Genomic DNA, 18,307 nt, shown 5'->3' on the forward strand with positions numbered 1-18,307 from the left:
TAGTTTAGAGACTCAGAGACCCATGTTGAAATACAAAAGCAGCACACCACATGACGGCCTTCACATAGAATCCAGCAGCAAATGGGAAACTTTTAACTAGCCGTGGTCCTATTACTGCAGCCCTACCATGGAACGACTGCTGGATGAGTCCTGCTCGAGAATATTGAACCTACAACAAGTCTGAGGTAAATAAGAATTCCACAGGAATACCATAAAACAGGGACCTATGACCCTTTCGAGCCAGATAGGAGTCGAACCTACAATCTTCTGATCCGTAGTCAGACGCGTTATCCATTGCGCCACTGGCCCCATGTAGGATTACCCATACTTTTGTCCTTAAGAGGACCAGAAGTTGTGTGTGTGTGTGTGTGTGTGTGTTTTAAAACACCATTCCATCAACCTTTTTAGCCACGTTTACTGCTCACAACCAGAAGACACAAGTAAACCCACCTGACCTCCTGAAATTCTGTTCTGTCAGGTGTTCCTAACTTATACAAAGGACTTTAGGAGGACGAAGGACCTAAAAGTCAGGGGAAATGGTCCTAGGTCCAAGGAAATGTTTTAGATCAGCCTCAGTTTCTTAAATATTCTGCATTAACATCATCAGTTCCACGTCTGTGTGGAGCTGATCTTGAGGACTCCTTAATCAGCAGGCGGGTACAACAATAAAGTGTTTAATATTACAATACAGGCGAAAATTCAGACACCTTGTCATAGGCTCACCTTGTCCAGGGACCCAAGCATGCTGCCTTTCACCTCTCAGAGCCCTTCACCTAACCTACTGTGCAGCTGTCTCACCTTTAATATCACTGTTCCACAGGCAGCATGATGTCACAATGTTCCTTGTCAGTAGCCTGAACCATGAGCCTTTGCAACCCTGGCATAATCTACATACTTCCAATTGGTGAAGTCTTGGACCACAAATGCAGTGAAGAATAATGGATTGTTACTCTTCATGCATTTTTGCCCATTGGCTCAGATTTGAATGCTTACTGGCCATACGAGCATCTCTGCCAGGCCACCCTATGTCTAGAGACCGTAGATTTAGAGAGTTTATAAACATTGTAGGTTCATCAATGAAGTGTGCTCGCTTCGGCGGCACATATACTAAAATTGGAACGATACAGAGAAGATTAGCATGGCCCCTGCGCAAGGATGACACGCAAATTCGTGAAGCGTTCCATATTTTTACCAGCTTTCAGAAGAGAAATGTTCTATGTTTTCAAGACTAATTGAAATAATAAAGCAGGTTCCAGTGCTTTCCTCCTAATATCTATTTTTCAATTTGTCTCTCCTCAACATTTTTAATGTATTTACCTCGCAGTAATGAAGGTGCACTCTATGGCCAGCTGCATTTAGCAAGGAAGCCTGCAGGACTTCTGGGACTTTTCTTTCCCTTCTTCAGCCTCCCTGTCATTATTCTTCACAACCCCCAAATCTATACTGCTGCCAGCGATGCGTTGCTTTGTGGGAAGCAAGAGAAAGAGAAGGGGAGGGCCTATGCAAATGATGGCCTCAGGGCTGTCTGGGAGTCCCTTTTCAGCAGTACTGTTAAAATCCGCCTTGCAACCAGATTGGTCGGGTAAGCTGAAAAACACCAGGCATGATTGGGCACCAGGTCCTCTAGGCCCTTGGAGGACATATCGGCGCTGCATCCCTCAGTTTCTGAGGTCCAAGAAATGTTCACCCTCCACCCTAATAGAGAGGTCTTGGCCGATCGGGGCCGATCGGGGCAGAAGGGAGCAGGGCAAGATGCTCATGATCCTGCTCTAATAATGAACTGCCTTCCTCTCTCTTTACCTGTGGTTCTGCCTGGCTGCTTGGTTCCAGTTGTAGGCCTACATCCCACAGGCAATTTGCTTGTCCCTCTCACACATGTAAATGGGTCAGCACTCAAGTGCACACACCTGCCTGCACCCACAGAACCTCTCACACACACTTTTCTCAACAAGATTTTTTCCTAGTTTAGAGACTCAGAGACCCATGTTGAAATACAAAAGCAGCACACCACATGACGGCCTTCACATAGAATCCAGCAGCAAATGGGAAACTTTTAACTAGCCGTGGTCCTATTACTGCAGCCCTACCATGGAACGACTGCTGGATGAGTCCTGCTCGAGAATATTGAACCTACAACAAGTCTGAGGTAAATAAGAATTCCACAGGAATACCATAAAATAGGGACCTATGACCCTTTCGAGCCAGATAGGAGTCGAACCTACAATCTTCTGATCCGTAGTCAGACGCGTTATCCATTGCGCCACTGGCCCCATGTAGGATTACCCATACTTTTGTCCTTAAGAGGACCAGAAGTTGTGTGTGTGTGTGTGTGTGTGTTTTAAAACACCATTCCATCAACCTTTTTAGCCACGTTTACTGCTCACAACCAGAAGACACAAGTAAACCCACCTGACCTCCTGAAATTCTGTTCTGTCAGGTGTTCCTAACTTATACAAAGGACTTTAGGAGGACGAAGGACCTAAAAGTCAGGGGAAATGGTCCTAGGTCCAAGGAAATGTTTTAGATCAGCCTCAGTTTCTTAAATATTCTGCATTAACATCATCAGTTCCACGTCTGTGTGGAGCTGATCTTGAGGACTCCTTAATCAGCAGGCGGGTACAACAATAAAGTGTTTAATATTACAATACAGGCGAAAATTCAGACACCTTGTCATAGGCTCACCTTGTCCAGGGACCCAAGCATGCTGCCTTTCACCTCTCAGAGTCCTTCACCTAACCTACTGTGCAGCTGTCTCACCTTTAATATCACTGTTCCACAGGCAGCATGATGTCACAATGTTCCTTGTCAGTAGCCTGAACCATGAGCCTTTGCAACCCTGGCATAATCTACATACTTCCAATTGGTGAAGTCTTGGACCACAAATGCAGTGAAGAATAATGGATTGTTACTCTTCATGCATTTTTGCCCATTGGCTCAGATTTGAATGCTTACTGGCCATACGAGCATCTCTGCCAGGCCACCCTATGTCTAGAGACCGTAGATTTAGAGAGTTTATAAACATTGTAGGTTCATCAATGAAGTGTGCTCGCTTCGGCGGCACATATACTAAAATTGGAACGATACAGAGAAGATTAGCATGGCCCCTGCGCAAGGATGACACGCAAATTCGTGAAGCGTTCCATATTTTTACCAGCTTTCAGGAGAGAAATGTTCTATGTTTTCAAGACTAATTGAAATAATAAAGCAGGTTCCAGTGCTTTCCTCCTAATATCTATTTTTCAATTTGTCTCTCCTCAACATTTTTTATGTATTTACCTCGCAGTAATGAAGGTGCACTCTATGGCCAGCTGCATTTAGCAAGGAAGCCTGCAGGACTTCTGGGACTTTTCTTTCCCTTCTTCAGCCTCCCTGTCATTATTCTTCACAACCCCCAAATCTATACTGCTGCCAGCGATGCGTTGCTTTGTGGGAAGCAAGAGAAAGAGAAGGGGAGGGCCTATGCAAATGATGGCCTCAGGGCTGTCTGGGAGTCCCTTTTCAGCAGTACTGTTAAAATCCGCCTTGCAACCAGATTGGTCGGGTAAGCTGAAAAACACCAGGCATGATTGGGCACCAGATCCTCTAGGCCCTTGGAGGACCTATCGGCGCTGCATCCCTCAGTTTCTGAGGTCCAAGAAATGTTCACCCTCCACCCTAATAGAGAGGTCTTGGCCGATCGTGGCCGATTGGGGCAGAAGGGAGCAGGGCAAGATGCTCATGATCCTGCTCTAATAATGAACTGCCTTCCTCTCTCCTTACCTGTGGTTCTGCCTGGCTGCTTGGTTCCAGTTGTAGGCCTACATCCCACAGGCAATTTGCTTGTCCCTCTCACACATGTAAATGGGTCAGCACTCAAGTGCACACACCTGCCTGCACCCACAGACCCTCTCACACACACTTTTCTCAACAAGATTTTTTCCTAGTTTAGAGACTCAGAGACCCATGTTGAAATACAAAAGCAGCACACCACATGACGGCCTTCACATAGAATCCAGCAGCAAATGGGAAACTTTTAACTAGCCGTGGTCCTATTACTGCAGCCCTACCATGGAACGACTGCTGGATGAGTCCTGCTCGAGAATATTGAACCTACAACAAGTCTGAGGTAAATAAGAATTCCACAGGAATACCATAAAACAGGGACCTATGACCCTTTCGAGCCAGATAGGAGTCGAACCTACAATCTTCTGATCCGTAGTCAGACGCGTTATCCATTGCGCCACTGGCCCCATGTAGGATTACCCATACTTTTGTCCTTAAGAGGACCAGAAGTTGTGTGTGTGTGTGTGTGTGTGTGTTTTAAAACACCATTCCATCAACCTTTTTAGCCACGTTTACTGCTCACAACCAGAAGACACAAGTAAACCCACCTGACCTCCTGAAATTCTGTTCTGTCAGGTGTTCCTAACTTATACAAAGGACTTTAGGAGGACGAAGGACCTAAAAGTCAGGGGAAATGGTCCTAGGTCCAAGGAAATGTTTTAGATCAGCCTCAGTTTCTTAAATATTCTGCATTAACATCATCAGTTCCACGTCTGTGTGGAGCTGATCTTGAGGACTCCTTAATCAGCAGGCGGGTACAACAATAAAGTGTTTAATATTACAATACAGGCGAAAATTCAGACACCTTGTCATAGGCTCACCTTGTCCAGGGACCCAAGCATGCTGCCTTTCACCTCTCAGAGCCCTTCACCTAACCTACTGTGCAGCTGTCTCACCTTTAATATCACTGTTCCACAGGCAGCATGATGTCACAATGTTCCTTGTCAGTAGCCTGAACCATGAGCCTTTGCAACCCTGGCATAATCTACATACTTCCAATTGGTGAAGTCTTGGACCACAAATGCAGTGAAGAATAATGGATTGTTACTCTTCATGCATTTTTGCCCATTGGCTCAGATTTGAATGCTTACTGGCCATACGAGCATCTCTGCCAGGCCACCCTATGTCTAGAGACCGTAGATTTAGAGAGTTTATAAACATTGTAGGTTCATCAATGAAGTGTGCTCGCTTCGGCGGCACATATACTAAAATTGGAACGATACAGAGAAGATTAGCATGGCCCCTGCGCAAGGATGACACGCAAATTCGTGAAGCGTTCCATATTTTTACCAGCTTTCAGAAGAGAAATGTTCTATGTTTTCAAGACTAATTGAAATAATAAAGCAGGTTCCAGTGCTTTCCTCCTAATATCTATTTTTCAATTTGTCTCTCCTCAACATTTTTAATGTATTTACCTCGCAGTAATGAAGGTGCACTCTATGGCCAGCTGCATTTAGCAAGGAAGCCTGCAGGACTTCTGGGACTTTTCTTTCCCTTCTTCAGCCTCCCTGTCATTATTCTTCACAACCCCCAAATCTATACTGCTGCCAGCGATGCGTTGCTTTGTGGGAAGCAAGAGAAAGAGAAGGGGAGGGCCTATGCAAATGATGGCCTCAGGGCTGTCTGGGAGTCCCTTTTCAGCAGTACTGTTAAAATCCGCCTTGCAACCAGATTGGTCGGGTAAGCTGAAAAACACCAGGCATGATTGGGCACCAGGTCCTCTAGGCCCTTGGAGGACATATCGGCGCTGCATCCCTCAGTTTCTGAGGTCCAAGAAATGTTCACCCTCCACCCTAATAGAGAGGTCTTGGCCGATCGGGGCCGATCGGGGCAGAAGGGAGCAGGGCAAGATGCTCATGATCCTGCTCTAATAATGAACTGCCTTCCTCTCTCTTTACCTGTGGTTCTGCCTGGCTGCTTGGTTCCAGTTGTAGGCCTACATCCCACAGGCAATTTGCTTGTCCCTCTCACACATGTAAATGGGTCAGCACTCAAGTGCACACACCTGCCTGCACCCACAGACCCTCTCACACACACTTTTCTCAACAAGATTTTTTCCTAGTTTAGAGACTCAGAGACCCATGTTGAAATACAAAAGCAGCACACCACATGACGGCCTTCACATAGAATCCAGCAGCAAATGGGAAACTTTTAACTAGCCGTGGTCCTATTACTGCAGCCCTACCATGGAACGACTGCTGGATGAGTCCTGCTCGAGAATATTGAACCTACAACAAGTCTGAGGTAAATAAGAATTCCACAGGAATACCATAAAATAGGGACCTATGACCCTTTCGAGCCAGATAGGAGTCGAACCTACAATCTTCTGATCCGTAGTCAGACGCGTTATCCATTGCGCCACTGGCCCCATGTAGGATTACCCATACTTTTGTCCTTAAGAGGACCAGAAGTTGTGTGTGTGTGTGTGTGTGTGTGTTTTAAAACACCATTCCATCAACCTTTTTAGCCACGTTTACTGCTCACAACCAGAAGACACAAGTAAACCCACCTGACCTCCTGAAATTCTGTTCTGTCAGGTGTTCCTAACTTATACAAAGGACTTTAGGAGGACGAAGGACCTAAAAGTCAGGGGAAATGGTCCTAGGTCCAAGGAAATGTTTTAGATCAGCCTCAGTTTCTTAAATATTCTGCATTAACATCATCAGTTCCACGTCTGTGTGGAGCTGATCTTGAGGACTCCTTAATCAGCAGGCGGGTACAACAATAAAGTGTTTAATATTACAATACAGGCGAAAATTCAGACACCTTGTCATAGGCTCACCTTGTCCAGGGACCCAAGCATGCTGCCTTTCACCTCTCAGAGTCCTTCACCTAACCTACTGTGCAGCTGTCTCACCTTTAATATCACTGTTCCACAGGCAGCATGATGTCACAATGTTCCTTGTCAGTAGCCTGAACCATGAGCCTTTGCAACCCTGGCATAATCTACATACTTCCAATTGGTGAAGTCTTGGACCACAAATGCAGTGAAGAATAATGGATTGTTACTCTTCATGCATTTTTGCCCATTGGCTCAGATTTGAATGCTTACTGGCCATACGAGCATCTCTGCCAGGCCACCCTATGTCTAGAGACCGTAGATTTAGAGAGTTTATAAACATTGTAGGTTCATCAGTGAAGTGTGCTCGCTTCGGCGGCACATATACTACAATTGGAACGATACAGAGAAGATTAGCATGGCCCCTGCGCAAGGATGACACGCAAATTCGTGAAGCGTTCCATATTTTTACCAGCTTTCAGGAGAGAAATGTTCTATGTTTTCAAGACTAATTGAAATAATAAAGCAGGTTCCAGTGCTTTCCTCCTAATATCTATTTTTCAATTTGTCTCTCCTCAACATTTTTAATGTATTTACCTCGCAGTAATGAAGGTGCACTCTATGGCCAGCTGCATTTAGCAAGGAAGCCTGCAGGACTTCTGGGACTTTTCTTTCCCTTCTTCAGCCTCCCTGTCATTATTCTTCACAACCCCCAAATCTATACTGCTGCCAGCGATGCGTTGCTTTGTGGGAAGCAAGAGAAAGAGAAGGGGAGGGCCTATGCAAATGATGGCCTCAGGGCTGTCTGGGAGTCCCTTTTCAGCAGTACTGTTAAAATCCGCCTTGCAACCAGATTGGTCGGGTAAGCTGAAAAACACCAGGCATGATTGGGCACCAGGTCCTCTAGGCCCTTGGAGGACATATCGGCGCTGCATCCCTCAGTTTCTGAGGTCCAAGAAATGTTCACCCTCCACCCTAATAGAGAGGTCTTGGCCGATCGTGGCCGATTGGGGCAGAAGGGAGCAGGGCAAGATGCTCATGATCCTGCTCTAATAATGAACTGCCTTCCTCTCTCCTTACCTGTGGTTCTGCCTGGCTGCTTGGTTCCAGTTGTAGGCCTACATCCCACAGGCAATTTGCTTGTCCCTCTCACACATGTAAATGGGTCAGCACTCAAGTGCACACACCTGCCTGCACCCACAGACCCTCTCACACACACTTTTCTCAACAAGATTTTTTCCTAGTTTAGAGACTCAGAGACCCATGTTGAAATACAAAAGCAGCACACCACATGACGGCCTTCACATAGAATCCAGCAGCAAATGGGAAACTTTTAACTAGCCGTGGTCCTATTACTGCAGCCCTACCATGGAACGACTGCTGGATGAGTCCTGCTCGAGAATATTGAACCTACAACAAGTCTGAGGTAAATAAGAATTCCACAGGAATACCATAAAACAGGGACCTATGACCCTTTCGAGCCAGATAGGAGTCGAACCTACAATCTTCTGATCCGTAGTCAGACGCGTTATCCATTGCGCCACTGGCCCCATGTAGGATTACCCATACTTTTGTCCTTAAGAGGACCAGAAGTTGTGTGTGTGTGTGTGTTTTAAAACACCATTCCATCAACCTTTTTAGCCACGTTTACTGCTCACAACCAGAAGACACAAGTAAACCCACCTGACCTCCTGAAATTCTGTTCTGTCAGGTGTTCCTAACTTATACAAAGGACTTTAGGAGGACGAAGGACCTAAAAGTCAGGGGAAATGGTCCTAGGTCCAAGGAAATGTTTTAGATCAGCCTCAGTTTCTTAAATATTCTGCATTAACATCATCAGTTCCACGTCTGTGTGGAGCTGATCTTGAGGACTCCTTAATCAGCAGGCGGGTACAACAATAAAGTGTTTAATATTACAATACAGGCGAAAATTCAGACACCTTGTCATAGGCTCACCTTGTCCAGGGACCCAAGCATGCTGCCTTTCACCTCTCAGAGCCCTTCACCTAACCTACTGTGCAGCTGTCTCACCTTTAATATCACTGTTCCACAGGCAGCATGATGTCACAATGTTCCTTGTCAGTAGCCTGAACCATGAGCCTTTGCAACCCTGGCATAATCTACATACTTCCAATTGGTGAAGTCTTGGACCACAAATGCAGTGAAGAATAATGGATTGTTACTCTTCATGCATTTTTGCCCATTGGCTCAGATTTGAATGCTTACTGGCCATACGAGCATCTCTGCCAGGCCACCCTATGTCTAGAGACCGTAGATTTAGAGAGTTTATAAACATTGTAGGTTCATCAATGAAGTGTGCTCGCTTCGGCGGCACATATACTAAAATTGGAACGATACAGAGAAGATTAGCATGGCCCCTGCGCAAGGATGACACGCAAATTCGTGAAGCGTTCCATATTTTTACCAGCTTTCAGGAGAGAAATGTTCTATGTTTTCAAGACTAATTGAAATAATAAAGCAGGTTCCAGTGCTTTCCTCCTAATATCTATTTTTCAATTTGTCTCTCCTCAACATTTTTAATGTATTTACCTCGCAGTAATGAAGGTGCACTCTATGGCCAGCTGCATTTAGCAAGGAAGCCTGCAGGACTTCTGGGACTTTTCTTTCCCTTCTTCAGCCTCCCTGTCATTATTCTTCACAACCCCCAAATCTATACTGCTGCCAGCGATGCGTTGCTTTGTGGGAAGCAAGAGAAAGAGAAGGGGAGGGCCTATGCAAATGATGGCCTCAGGGCTGTCTGGGAGTCCCTTTTCAGCAGTACTGTTAAAATCCGCCTTGCAACCAGATTGGTCGGGTAAGCTGAAAAACACCAGGCATGATTGGGCACCAGGTCCTCTAGGCCCTTGGAGGACATATCGGCGCTGCATCCCTCAGTTTCTGAGGTCCAAGAAATGTTCACCCTCCACCCTAATAGAGAGGTCTTGGCCGATCGGGGCCGATCGGGGCAGAAGGGAGCAGGGCAAGATGCTCATGATCCTGCTCTAATAATGAACTGCCTTCCTCTCTCCTTACCTGTGGTTCTGCCTGGCTGCTTGGTTCCAGTTGTAGGCCTACATCCCACAGGCAATTTGCTTGTCCCTCTCACACATGTAAATGGGTCAGCACTCAAGTGCACACACCTGCCTGCACCCACAGACCCTCTCACACACACTTTTCTCAACAAGATTTTTTCCTAGTTTAGAGACTCAGAGACCCATGTTGAAATACAAAAGCAGCACACCACATGACGGCCTTCACATAGAATCCAGCAGCAAATGGGAAACTTTTAACTAGCCGTGGTCCTATTACTGCAGCCCTACCATGGAACGACTGCTGGATGAGTCCTGCTCGAGAATATTGAACCTACAACAAGTCTGAGGTAAATAAGAATTCCACAGGAATACCATAAAACAGGGACCTATGACCCTTTCGAGCCAGATAGGAGTCGAACCTACAATCTTCTGATCCGTAGTCAGACGCGTTATCCATTGCGCCACTGGCCCCATGTAGGATTACCCATACTTTTGTCCTTAAGAGGACCAGAAGTTGTGTGTGTGTGTGTGTGTGTGTGTTTTAAAACACCATTCCATCAACCTTTTTAGCCACGTTTACTGCTCACAACCAGAAGACACAAGTAAACCCACCTGACCTCCTGAAATTCTGTTCTGTCAGGTGTTCCTAACTTATACAAAGGACTTTAGGAGGACGAAGGACCTAAAAGTCAGGGGAAATGGTCCTAGGTCCAAGGAAATGTTTCAGATCAGCCTCAGTTTCTTAAATATTCTGCATTAACATCATCAGTTCCACGTCTGTGTGGAGCTGATCTTGAGGACTCCTTAATCAGCAGGCGGGTACAACAATAAAGTGTTTAATATTACAATACAGGCGAAAATTCAGACACCTTGTCATAGGCTCACCTTGTCCAGGGACCCAAGCATGCTGCCTTTCACCTCTCAGAGCCCTTCACCTAACCTACTGTGCAGCTGTCTCACCTTTAATATCACTGTTCCACAGGCAGCATGATGTCACAATGTTCCTTGTCAGTAGCCTGAACCATGAGCCTTTGCAACCCTGGCATAATCTACATACTTCCAATTGGTGAAGTCTTGGACCACAAATGCAGTGAAGAATAATGGATTGTTACTCTTCATGCATTTTTGCCCATTGGCTCAGATTTGAATGCTTACTGGCCATACGAGCATCTCTGCCAGGCCACCCTATGTCTAGAGACCGTAGATTTAGAGAGTTTATAAACATTGTAGGTTCATCAATGAAGTGTGCTCGCTTCGGCGGCACATATACTAAAATTGGAACGATACAGAGAAGATTAGCATGGCCCCTGCGCAAGGATGACACGCAAATTCGTGAAGCGTTCCATATTTTTACCAGCTTTCAGGAGAGAAATGTTCTATGTTTTCAAGACTAATTGAAATAATAAAGCAGGTTCCAGTGCTTTCCTCCTAATATCTATTTTTCAATTTGTCTCTCCTCAACATTTTTAATGTATTTACCTCGCAGTAATGAAGGTGCACTCTATGGCCAGCTGCATTTAGCAAGGAAGCCTGCAGGACTTCTGGGACTTTTCTTTTCCTTCTTCAGCCTCCCTGTCATTATTCTTCACAACCCCCAAATCTATACTGCTGCCAGCGATGCGTTGCTTTGTGGGAAGCAAGAGAAAGAGAAGGGGAGGGCCTATGCAAATGATGGCCTCAGGGCTGTCTGGGAGTCCCTTTTCAGCAGTACTGTTAAAATCCGCCTTGCAACCAGATTGGTCGGGTAAGCTGAAAAACACCAGGCATGATTGGGCACCAGGTCCTCTAGGCCCTTGGAGGACATATCGGCGCTGCATCCCTCAGTTTCTGAGGTCCAAGAAATGTTCACCCTCCACCCTAATAGAGAGGTCTTGGTCGATCGGGGCCGATCGGGGCAGAAGGGAGCAGGGCAAGATGCTCATGATCCTGCTCTAATAATGAACTGCCTTCCTCTCTCCTTACCTGTGGTTCTGCCTGGCTGCTTGGTTCCAGTTGTAGGCCTACATCCCACAGGCAATTTGCTTGTCCCTCTCACACATGTAAATGGGTCAGCACTCAAGTGCACACACCTGCCTGCACCCACAGACCCTCTCACACACACTTTTCTCAACAAGATTTTTTCCTAGTTTAGAGACTCAGAGACCCATGTTGAAATACAAAAGCAGCACACCACATGACGGCCTTCACATAGAATCCAGCAGCAAATGGGAAACTTTTAACTAGCCGTGGTCCTATTACTGCAGCCCTACCATGGAACGACTGCTGGATGAGTCCTGCTCGAGAATATTGAACCTACAACAAGTCTGAGGTAAATAAGAATTCCACAGGAATACCATAAAACAGGGACCTATGACCCTTTCGAGCCAGATAGGAGTTGAACCTACAATCTTCTGATCCGTAGTCAGACGCGTTATCCATTGCGCCACTGGCCCCATGTAGGATTACCCATACTTTTGTCCTTAAGAGGACCAGAAGTTGTGTGTGTGTGTGTGTGTGTGTGTTTTAAAACACCATTCCATCAACCTTTTTAGCCACGTTTACTGCTCACAACCAGAAGACACAAGTAAACCCACCTGACCTCCTGAAATTCTGTTCTGTCAGGTGTTCCTAACTTATACAAAGGACTTTAGGAGGACGAAGGACCTAAAAGTCAGGGGAAATGGTCCTAGGTCCAAGGAAATGTTTTAGATCAGCCTCAGTTTCTTAAATATTCTGCATTAACATCATCAGTTCCACGTCTGTGTGGAGCTGATCTTGAGGACTCCTTAATCAGCAGGCGGGTACAACAATAAAGTGTTTAATATTACAATACAGGCGAAAATTCAGACACCTTGTCATAGGCTCACCTTGTCCAGGGACCCAAGCATGCTGCCTTTCACCTCTCAGAGCCCTTCACCTAACCTACTGTGCAGCTGTCTCACCTTTAATATCACTGTTCCACAGGCAGCATGATGTCACAATGTTCCTTGTCAGTAGCCTGAACCATGAGCCTTTGCAACCCTGGCATAATCTACATACTTCCAATTGGTGAAGTCTTGGACCACAAATGCAGTGAAGAATAATGGATTGTTACTCTTCATGCATTTTTGCCCATTGGCTCAGATTTGAATGCTTACTGGCCATACGAGCATCTCTGCCAGGCCACCCTATGTCTAGAGACCGTAGATTTAGAGAGTTTATAAACATTGTAGGTTCATCAATGAAGTGTGCTCGCTTCGGCGGCACATATACTAAAATTGGAACGATACAGAGAAGATTAGCATGGCCCCTGCGCAAGGATGACACGCAAATTCGTGAAGCGTTCCATATTTTTACCAGCTTTCAGGAGAGAAATGTTCTATGTTTTCAAGACTAATTGAAATAATAAAGCAGGTTCCAGTGCTTTCCTCCTAATATCTATTTTTCAATTTGTCTCTCCTCAACATTTTTAATGTATTTACCTCGCAGTAATGAAGGTGCACTCTATGGCCAGCTGCATTTAGCAAGGAAGCCTGCAGGACTTCTGGGACTTTTCTTTCCCTTCTTCAGCCTCCCTGTCATTATTCTTCACAACCCCCAAATCTATACTGCTGCCAGCGATGCGTTGCTTTGTGGGAAGCAAGAGAAAGAGAAGGGGAGGGCCTATGCAAATGATGGCCTCAGGGCTGTCTGGGAGTCCCTTTTCAGCAGTACTGTTAAAATCCGCCTTGCAACCAGATTGGTCGGGTAAGCTGAAAAACACCAGGCATGATTGGGCACCAGGTCCTCTAGGCCCTTGGAGGACATATCGGCGCTGCATCCCTCAGTTTCTGAGGTCCAAGAAATGTTCACCCTCCACCCTAATAGAGAGGTCTTGGCCGATCGGGGCCGATCGGGGCAGAAGGGAGCAGGGCAAGATGCTCATGATCCTGCTCTAATAATGAACTGCCTTCCTCTCTCCTTACCTGTGGTTCTGCCTGGCTGCTTGGTTCCAGTTGTAGGCCTACATCCCACAGGCAATTTGCTTGTCCCTCTCACACATGTAAATGGGTCAGCACTCAAGTGCACACACCTGCCTGCACCCACAGACCCTCTCACACACACTTTTCTCAACAAGATTTTTTCCTAGTTTAGAGACTCAGAGACCCATGTTGAAATACAAAAGCAGCACACCACATGACGGCCTTCACATAGAATCCAGCAGCAAATGGGAAACTTTTAACTAGCCGTGGTCCTATTACTGCAGCCCTACCATGGAACGACTGCTGGATGAGTCCTGCTCGAGAATATTGAACCTACAACAAGTCTGAGGTAAATAAGAATTCCACAGGAATACCATAAAACAGGGACCTATGACCCTTTCGAGCCAGATAGGAGTCGAACCTACAATCTTCTGATCCGTAGTCAGACGCGTTATCCATTGCGCCACTGGCCACATGTAGGATTACCCATACTTTTGTCCTTAAGAGGACCAGAAGTTGTGTGTGTGTGTGTGTGTGTGTGTTTTAAAACACCATTCCATCAACCTTTTTAGCCACGTTTACTGCTCACAACCAGAAGACACAAGTAAACCCACCTGACCTCCTGAAATTCTGTTCTGTCAGGTGTTCCTAACTTATACAAAGGACTTTAGGAGGACGAAGGACCTAAAAGTCAGGGGAAATGGTCCTAGGTCCAAGGAAATGTTTTAGATCAGCCTCAGTTTCTTAAATATTCTGCATTAACATCATCAGTTCCACGTCTGTGTGGAGCTGATCTTGAGGACTCCTTAATCAGCAGGCGGGTACAACAATAAAGTGTTTAATATTACAATACAGGCGAAAATTCAGACACCTTGTCATAGGCTCACCTTGTCCAGGGACCCAAGCATGCTGCCTTTCACCTCTCAGAGCCCTTCACCTAACCTACTGTGCAGCTGTCTCACCTTTAATATCACTGTTCCACAGGCAGCATGATGTCACAATGTTCCTTGTCAGTAGCCTGAACCATGAGCCTTTGCAACCCTGGCATAATCTACATACTTCCAATTGGTGAAGTCTTGGACCACAAATGCAGTGAAGAATAATGGATTGTTACTCTTCATGCATTTTTGCCCATTGGCTCAGATTTGAATGCTTACTGGCCATACGAGCATCTCTGCCAGGCCACCCTATGTCTAGAGACCGTAGATTTAGAGAGTTTATAAACATTGTAGGTTCATCAATGAAGTGTGCTCGCTTCGGCGGCACATATACTAAAATTGGAACGATACAGAGAAGATTAGCATGGCCCCTGCGCAAGGATGACACGCAAATTCGTGAAGCGTTCCATATTTTTACCAGCTTTCAGGAGAGAAATGTTCTATGTTTTCAAGACTAATTGAAATAATAAAGCAGGTTCCAGTGCTTTCCTCCTAATATCTATTTTTCAATTTGTCTCTCCTCAACATTTTTAATGTATTTACCTCGCAGTAATGAAGGTGCACTCTATGGCCAGCTGCATTTAGCAAGGAAGCCTGCAGGACTTCTGGGACTTTTCTTTCCCTTCTTCAGCCTCCCTGTCATTATTCTTCACAACCCCCAAATCTATACTGCTGCCAGCGATGCGTTGCTTTGTGGGAAGCAAGAGAAAGAGAAGGGGAGGGCCTATGCAAATGATGGCCTCAGGGCTGTCTGGGAGTCCCTTTTCAGCAGTACTGTTAAAATCCGCCTTGCAACCAGATTGGTCGGGTAAGCTGAAAAACACCAGGCATGATTGGGCACCAGGTCCTCTAGGCCCTTGGAGGACATATCGGCGCTGCATCCCTCAGTTTCTGAGGTCCAAGAAATGTTCACCCTCCACCCTAATAGAGAGGTCTTGGCCGATCGGGGCCGATCGGGGCAGAAGGGAGCAGGGCAAGATGCTCATGATCCTGCTCTAATAATGAACTGCCTTCCTCTCTCCTTACCTGTGGTTCTGCCTGGCTGCTTGGTTCCAGTTGTAGGCCTACATCCCACAGGCAATTTGCTTGTCCCTCTCACACATGTAAATGGGTCAGCACTCAAGTGCACACACCTGCCTGCACCCACAGACCCTCTCACACACACTTTTCTCAACAAGATTTTTTCCTAGTTTAGAGACTCAGAGACCCATGTTGAAATACAAAAGCAGCACACCACATGACGGCCTTCACATAGAATCCAGCAGCAAATGGGAAACTTTTAACTAGCCGTGGTCCTATTACTGCAGCCCTACCATGGAACGACTGCTGGATGAGTCCTGCTCGAGAATATTGAACCTACAACAAGTCTGAGGTAAATAAGAATTCCACAGGAATACCATAAAACAGGGACCTATGACCCTTTCGAGCCAGATAGGAGTCGAACCTACAATCTTCTGATCCGTAGTCAGACGCGTTATCCATTGCGCCACTGGCCCCATGTAGGATTACCCATACTTTTGTCCTTAAGAGGACCAGAAGTTGTGTGTGTGTGTGTGTGTGTGTGTGTTTTAAAACACCATTCCATCAACCTTTTTAGCCACGTTTACTGCTCACAACCAGAAGACACAAGTAAACCCACCTGACCTCCTGAAATTCTGTTCTGTCAGGTGTTCTTAACTTATACAAAGGACTTTAGGAGGACGAAGGACCTAAAAGTCAGGGGAAATGGTCCTAGGTCCAAGGAAATGTTTTAGATCAGCCTCAGTTTCTTAAATATTCTGCATTAACATCATCAGTTCCACGTCTGTGTGGAGCTGATCTTGAGGACTCCTTAATCAGCAGGCGGGTACAACAATAAAGTGTTTAATATTACAATACAGGCGAAAATTCAGACACCTTGTCATAGGCTCACCTTGTCCAGGGACCCAAGCATGCTGCCTTTCACCTCTCAGAGCCCTTCACCTAACCTACTGTGCAGCTGTCTCACCTTTAATATCACTGTTCCACAGGCAGCATGATGTCACAATGTTCCTTGTCAGTAGCCTGAACCATGAGCCTTTGCAACCCTGGCATAATCTACATACTTCCAATTGGTGAAGTCTTGGACCACAAATGCAGTGAAGAATAATGGATTGTTACTCTTCATGCATTTTTGCCCATTGGCTCAGATTTGAATGCTTACTGGCCATACGAGCATCTCTGCCAGGCCACCCTATGTCTAGAGACCGTAGATTTAGAGAGTTTATAAACATTGTAGGTTCATCAATGAAGTGTGCTCGCTTCGGCGGCACATATACTAAAATTGGAACGATACAGAGAAGATTAGCATGGCCCCTGCGCAAGGATGACACGCAAATTCGTGAAGCGTTCCATATTTTTACCAGCTTTCAGGAGAGAAATGTTCTATGTTTTCAAGACTAATTGAAATAATAAAGCAGGTTCCAGTGCTTTCCTCCTAATATCTATTTTTCAATTTGTCTCTCCTCAACATTTTTAATGTATTTACCTCGCAGTAATGAAGGTGCACTCTATGGCCAGCTGCATTTAGCAAGGAAGCCTGCAGGACTTCTGGGACTTTTCTTTCCCTTCTTCAGCCTCCCTGTCATTATTCTTCACAACCCCCAAATCTATACTGCTGCCAGCGATGCGTTGCTTTGTGGGAAGCAAGAGAAAGAGAAGGGGAGGGCCTATGCAAATGATGGCCTCAGGGCTGTCTGGGAGTCCCTTTTCAGCAGTACTGTTAAAATCCGCCTTGCAACCAGATTGGTCGGGTAAGCTGAAAAACACCAGGCATGATTGGGCACCAGGTCCTCTAGGCCCTTGGAGGACATATCGGCGCTGCATCCCTCAGTTTCTGAGGTCCAAGAAATGTTCACCCTCCACCCTAATAGAGAGGTCTTGGCCGATCGTGGCCGATCGGGGCAGAAGGGAGCAGGGCAAGATGCTCATGATCCTGCTCTAATAATGAACTGCCTTCCTCTCTCCTTACCTGTGGTTCTGCCTGGCTGCTTGGTTCCAGTTGTAGGCCTACATCCCACAGGCAATTTGCTTGTCCCTCTCACACATGTAAATGGGTCAGCACTCAAGTGCACACACCTGCCTGCACCCACAGACCCTCTCACACACACTTTTCTCAACAAGATTTTTTCCTAGTTTAGAGACTCAGAGACCCATGTTGAAATACAAAAGCAGCACACCACATGACGGCCTTCACATAGAATCCAGCAGCAAATGGGAAACTTTTAACTAGCCGTGGTCCTATTACTGCAGCCCTACCATGGAACGACTGCTGGATGAGTCCTGCTCGAGAATATTGAACCTACAACAAGTCTGAGGTAAATAAGAATTCCACAGGAATACCATAAAACAGGGACCTATGACCCTTTCGAGCCAGATAGGAGTCGAACCTACAATCTTCTGATCCGTAGTCAGACGCGTTATCCATTGCGCCACTGGCCCCATGTAGGATTACCCATACTTTTGTCCTTAAGAGGACCAGAAGTTGTGTGTGTGTGTGTGTGTGTGTGTTTTAAAACACCATTCCATCAACCTTTTTAGCCACGTTTACTGCTCACAACCAGAAGACACAAGTAAACCCACCTGACCTCCTGAAATTCTGTTCTGTCAGGTGTTCCTAACTTATACAAAGGACTTTAGGAGGACGAAGGACCTAAAAGTCAGGGGAAATGGTCCTAGGTCCAAGGAAATGTTTTAGATCAGCCTCAGTTTCTTAAATATTCTGCATTAACATCATCAGTTCCACGTCTGTGTGGAGCTGATCTTGAGGACTCCTTAATCAGCAGGCGGGTACAACAA

General features: G+C 46.0%; 18 non-coding genes across 18 annotated transcripts; 9 read left to right on the forward strand and 9 right to left on the reverse strand.

Annotated features, from left to right (window-relative positions):
* Nucleotides 1–236: 236 nt before the first annotated feature.
* Nucleotides 237–309, reverse strand: TRNAR-ACG (transfer RNA arginine (anticodon ACG)). Its single transcript has one exon. It is a non-coding gene; the product is annotated as a tRNA-Arg (tRNA).
* Nucleotides 310–1,083: 774 nt separating this feature from the next.
* On the forward strand, nt 1,084–1,190 carry LOC146819193 (U6 spliceosomal RNA). The gene has a single exon (XR_014963970.1). It is a non-coding gene; the product is annotated as a U6 spliceosomal RNA (small nuclear RNA).
* Nucleotides 1,191–2,197: 1,007 nt separating this feature from the next.
* On the reverse strand, nt 2,198–2,270 carry TRNAR-ACG (transfer RNA arginine (anticodon ACG)). The gene has a single exon. It is a non-coding gene; the product is annotated as a tRNA-Arg (tRNA).
* A 772-nt stretch (nt 2,271–3,042) lies between these two features.
* On the forward strand, nt 3,043–3,149 carry LOC146819195 (U6 spliceosomal RNA). Its single transcript, XR_014963971.1, has one exon. It is a non-coding gene; the product is annotated as a U6 spliceosomal RNA (small nuclear RNA).
* A 1,007-nt stretch (nt 3,150–4,156) lies between these two features.
* TRNAR-ACG (transfer RNA arginine (anticodon ACG)) lies at nt 4,157–4,229 on the reverse strand. Its single transcript has one exon. It is a non-coding gene; the product is annotated as a tRNA-Arg (tRNA).
* Nucleotides 4,230–5,003: 774 nt separating this feature from the next.
* On the forward strand, nt 5,004–5,110 carry LOC146819197 (U6 spliceosomal RNA). Its single transcript, XR_014963973.1, has one exon. It is a non-coding gene; the product is annotated as a U6 spliceosomal RNA (small nuclear RNA).
* Nucleotides 5,111–6,117: 1,007 nt separating this feature from the next.
* TRNAR-ACG (transfer RNA arginine (anticodon ACG)) lies at nt 6,118–6,190 on the reverse strand. The gene has a single exon. It is a non-coding gene; the product is annotated as a tRNA-Arg (tRNA).
* Nucleotides 6,191–6,964: 774 nt separating this feature from the next.
* Nucleotides 6,965–7,071, forward strand: LOC146819199 (U6 spliceosomal RNA). Its single transcript, XR_014964505.1, has one exon. It is a non-coding gene; the product is annotated as a U6 spliceosomal RNA (small nuclear RNA).
* A 1,007-nt stretch (nt 7,072–8,078) lies between these two features.
* On the reverse strand, nt 8,079–8,151 carry TRNAR-ACG (transfer RNA arginine (anticodon ACG)). Its single transcript has one exon. It is a non-coding gene; the product is annotated as a tRNA-Arg (tRNA).
* Nucleotides 8,152–8,917: 766 nt separating this feature from the next.
* LOC146819201 (U6 spliceosomal RNA) lies at nt 8,918–9,024 on the forward strand. The gene has a single exon (XR_014963974.1). It is a non-coding gene; the product is annotated as a U6 spliceosomal RNA (small nuclear RNA).
* A 1,007-nt stretch (nt 9,025–10,031) lies between these two features.
* TRNAR-ACG (transfer RNA arginine (anticodon ACG)) lies at nt 10,032–10,104 on the reverse strand. Its single transcript has one exon. It is a non-coding gene; the product is annotated as a tRNA-Arg (tRNA).
* Nucleotides 10,105–10,878: 774 nt separating this feature from the next.
* On the forward strand, nt 10,879–10,985 carry LOC146819203 (U6 spliceosomal RNA). The gene has a single exon (XR_014963975.1). It is a non-coding gene; the product is annotated as a U6 spliceosomal RNA (small nuclear RNA).
* A 1,007-nt stretch (nt 10,986–11,992) lies between these two features.
* Nucleotides 11,993–12,065, reverse strand: TRNAR-ACG (transfer RNA arginine (anticodon ACG)). The gene has a single exon. It is a non-coding gene; the product is annotated as a tRNA-Arg (tRNA).
* A 774-nt stretch (nt 12,066–12,839) lies between these two features.
* LOC146819205 (U6 spliceosomal RNA) lies at nt 12,840–12,946 on the forward strand. Its single transcript, XR_014963976.1, has one exon. It is a non-coding gene; the product is annotated as a U6 spliceosomal RNA (small nuclear RNA).
* A 1,854-nt stretch (nt 12,947–14,800) lies between these two features.
* LOC146819206 (U6 spliceosomal RNA) lies at nt 14,801–14,907 on the forward strand. The gene has a single exon (XR_014963977.1). It is a non-coding gene; the product is annotated as a U6 spliceosomal RNA (small nuclear RNA).
* Nucleotides 14,908–15,914: 1,007 nt separating this feature from the next.
* Nucleotides 15,915–15,987, reverse strand: TRNAR-ACG (transfer RNA arginine (anticodon ACG)). The gene has a single exon. It is a non-coding gene; the product is annotated as a tRNA-Arg (tRNA).
* A 776-nt stretch (nt 15,988–16,763) lies between these two features.
* Nucleotides 16,764–16,870, forward strand: LOC146819208 (U6 spliceosomal RNA). The gene has a single exon (XR_014963978.1). It is a non-coding gene; the product is annotated as a U6 spliceosomal RNA (small nuclear RNA).
* Nucleotides 16,871–17,877: 1,007 nt separating this feature from the next.
* TRNAR-ACG (transfer RNA arginine (anticodon ACG)) lies at nt 17,878–17,950 on the reverse strand. Its single transcript has one exon. It is a non-coding gene; the product is annotated as a tRNA-Arg (tRNA).
* Nucleotides 17,951–18,307: the final 357 nt, after the last annotated feature.

Source organism: Triturus cristatus, chromosome 6, assembly GCF_964204655.1.
Source record: "Triturus cristatus chromosome 6, aTriCri1.1, whole genome shotgun sequence".
NCBI classification, from domain to species: Eukaryota; Metazoa; Chordata; class Amphibia; order Caudata; family Salamandridae; genus Triturus; species Triturus cristatus.